Below are 3,599 nucleotides of genomic sequence, written 5' to 3'. Positions count from 1 at the left end.
GATATACATGTAATCCTGACATATATATGTTAGTGTGGGTAGTACTCTGATTGATCTTAATTGTTGAAAAGATCTGGCTCAACAACCGCTGATGGACCAGATGGTGACAAGGTGTTCTAAAATATCACAGTAAATGCATAAATTAACTGCCATAGATGATCATAGATAAAATATTCGTATATGGAACAGTCCCAATGTTGTAAACTGTAGAACGTTCTTGCAGTTATAAAGCTGAGGAAAATAACAGTACATATGTCCAACTAATTCCACATGGAGATGATATCGATACTTGCGTTTGCGGAGCAGTAATCTGTTAGTTGTCCGGTCCCAAGTGTCTCGCTGTGTAATTCCAAGGGGCTGGTAATGTTCAGATGTACAGATATTAGACAATAGCGGGTGATCAGTCCCGCTATTGATAGGAGATATTTTGCAGATCACAAGCGTGCGGCACGCTTCCGGTTCTAGCTTCCGGGTGTGATGTCACATCCGGAAGATTCTATTGGCCGATAGATTAGTGTAAGGAGGAGGCCCAACGCGTTTCGTCTGATAGACTTTTTCAAGGGAGATGGTTCCAAGAGTGATGGATGTTTATTTATGCGGCTCTCAGTAGTTTACTTGTCATTGATTGGCTGGCCGCGTTATCGGTCTGTAAGCTCCTTAAAGTATACTGAAGCATTCTGTGTAACAAACCTGCTCTACACATTTTCTTAGGGGACCGTGGTGCAAAAATGGTAACATGGATTCATATGATGTTTTAAGCATACATTTCTTGGTTAAATTAAATGCATAGGTGATAGTTTGGTGTATACAATAGTAGGACAATCATTAACAAGGATGGTATATATATTGTAAATATCTGTTGAATGATTTGAAATAAAACCAAAATAAAACAAATTAAAATAAAATAAAATTAACATTAGACATATGTACATATGCATACATTTACCCACATCCAACAAGGATTGCAGATCGTCCATTAAAGTGAACAATAGTATTGTGTACAAGGGAAACGATGGTAAACCAAGATGGATGCACATTTAGGTGCACAGTATAAACTGACTGGTTCCCTATGTATAGCAAGACCTTGTGAGTATTTCAATACATGTCCTGATATACTGAAGTCTAGTAACATACCTATTGTTGTCATACTGTATAGCGGTGATTCCTCCTGTAACCACCCAACCAATAAGACCAGAACGGATAAAATCAGAGGGAAAGGCGAGTTCCTACTGCACTGGGTGTTCTCGGGTAGTCTCCTATCCCGTTACTCACCTAGCTCCGCCTTGCTTGGCTTCCAAGTTCGGATGGGTTTGGGCATGGCCAGGGTGGTATGGCCGTAGGTCTCAAGCCTTCCCATGTCTCTAGATATAACCGCTCCAGGCTACTGGAAAGGTGGCACCCAGAAGATACCATTATTCGGAACATCAGATTGATATAAGCATCAATGTAAAGTAATATCTAGTTCTACATTGAGTCCATTGGGAGTCAGGGTTTTGTGGTAATAGATAGCTTTGGATTCTTCCTTATTCAATTTTGTTATTATATTTCCCCCTCTCCAATTTCTAGTCACTTTCTTGATACCGAAAAAAATGGTGCCTAAATGGTTACAATTGGGAATTTCTTTATAGTGACTTGATAGGTGATGGTTCTCAAAACCTATCTTAATATTTCTTAGATGCTCTCTGATTCTAGTTTTAAGTGTTCTGATCGTTCTACCGATATATTGTTTACCACATTGACATTATAGCAGATAAACAACATTGATGCTATTGCAGGTGATGAATTCTTTGATTTCAAAGGCTTGTCCATTGGAGGTGGACAGATACTTTAGAACAGGTTTGGTGCTCCTACATTTTAATGTTCTGCAGTTGGAGCATGTACCACAATAGAAGAAACCTCTTGTTGGTGTTTTGTTATTGAGCCAATTGGAATCTATAGGGTTGACATTAACGGGGACATAATTGGATGTCACAGATTTTTTGATATCGGGGGCTTTTTTGAAAACCAGATGTGAGTGATTTGGAAGTATCGGTCCTAGTATTGTGTCCTGTTTCAGGATGTGCCAATGTTTTTTCAGGATTTTCCGTATATGAATGGCGTCTCCTGAGTAGTTAGATACAAAGTATACAGGTGTTTGGGAGTTCGTCTGTGAGGGTCTTTGGCCATCTAACTCTAGTGTATTCTTATCCTTCAAAAGGGTGTCCCTATCTCTATCTTTCACTTTCTGATAAGCTTCCTCAACTAATTGGTCATTGTAGTGTTTCTCAACGAACTGTTGCTTCATAATATTGCCTTGTGTAATATAGTCACTCATGTTTGTACAATTCCGGCGTATGTGTGTGAACTGGCTGAAGGGGATACTTTTCAGCCAGTTCAGATGATGATTACTGCTGGAGAGAATAAAACTGTTTACATCAACCGTTTTTTTAAATGTACGGGTGGTTAGTTGACCATTTTGAATTAATATTTCGAGATCTGGGAATTCGATTGATAGTTGACTGTAATGGGCTGTGAACTGGAGACCATATTCATTGTTATTGATCTTGGTAAGAAATTGGACTAAATCTAGTTCAGATCCCTTCCAAATAAAAAGCACGTCATCAATATATCTTTTCCAGAGCACCAGGTTCGCCGCCCAGTCGTTGTTGGACCATATATGACGGTCTTTCCAGTAGCTCATATATAAATTTGCATAGCTGGGCGCGAACCTGATGCCCATTGCTGTCCCTTCTAACTGAAGGTAATACTGATTATGAAACCAAAAATAATTATGGGTGAGAATGAAGTGAATGTTAGTGAGAATGAATTCAATTTGATTTCTGGCAAGGGAGGGATCATGTTCTAGAAAGTGTCTGATGCTAGAAAGTCCCAGGTTATGTTTGATTACTGTATATAATGATGATACGTCACACGTCACTAGCCAATATTCTGGTGTCCATGTAATTTCTTCCAAAAGCTGCAATACATGGGTGGTATCCTTTAGATATGCTTTCTGTTTCGTGACATAGGGTTGAAGAAATGTACCTATATAATGGAATAAATTGGCTGTGATAGAACCTATGCCCGAAATGATTGGTCTGCCAGGTGGGTTAGTGATGTTTTTAGGAATTTTTGGAAGGTAATATATTACTGGGATTATCGGATGTGGGTTGTGTATGTATTGGTATTCATATAAATTGATGATGCCTAATTCCTGTCCATGTTTGAGGATGGATACCAGTTCTTGTGCGTATACATCAGTGGGGTTATGATCCAATTTTCGGTATGTTTTACAATCAGATAGAAGCCTATTGATTTAATTTATGTAGTCTTCCTTGTTCAGGAGAACAATGCCCCCCCCCCCTTTGGCAGCCGGTTTGATTACGATTTGATCCAATTTTTGTAATTGGTTAAGAGCTGTCATTTCATTTTTGTTTAGATTGACCTGTGGGCGGTGTTTCCGTGTATCTATTCTCTCCAAATCATATGTAATGATTTCATGGCTTTTGGTCTGTTTGGGATAAAATTGAGAGGGAGGTTTAAGGTTTGTATGTTTGTATAATCCTGAATCTGGCATCTGTTGTGCTGCTTTCTCTAAAGGAGTTTTGTGGAAATATCAT

At 38.9% G+C, this 3,599-nt stretch overlaps 1 pseudogene; it reads right to left on the bottom strand.

Annotated features, from left to right (window-relative positions):
* Positions 1 to 1,223: 1,223 nt before the first annotated feature.
* Positions 1,224 to 1,342, bottom strand: LOC142155521 (5S ribosomal RNA; annotated as a pseudogene).
* Positions 1,343 to 3,599: the final 2,257 nt, after the last annotated feature.

Source organism: Mixophyes fleayi, chromosome 4 (genome assembly GCF_038048845.1).
Source record: "Mixophyes fleayi isolate aMixFle1 chromosome 4, aMixFle1.hap1, whole genome shotgun sequence".
Lineage (NCBI taxonomy): Eukaryota > Metazoa > Chordata > Amphibia > Anura > Limnodynastidae > Mixophyes > Mixophyes fleayi.
The sequence above is the reverse complement of the archived record's forward strand: the minus strand, read 5'-3'. Positions and strand labels throughout refer to the sequence as shown.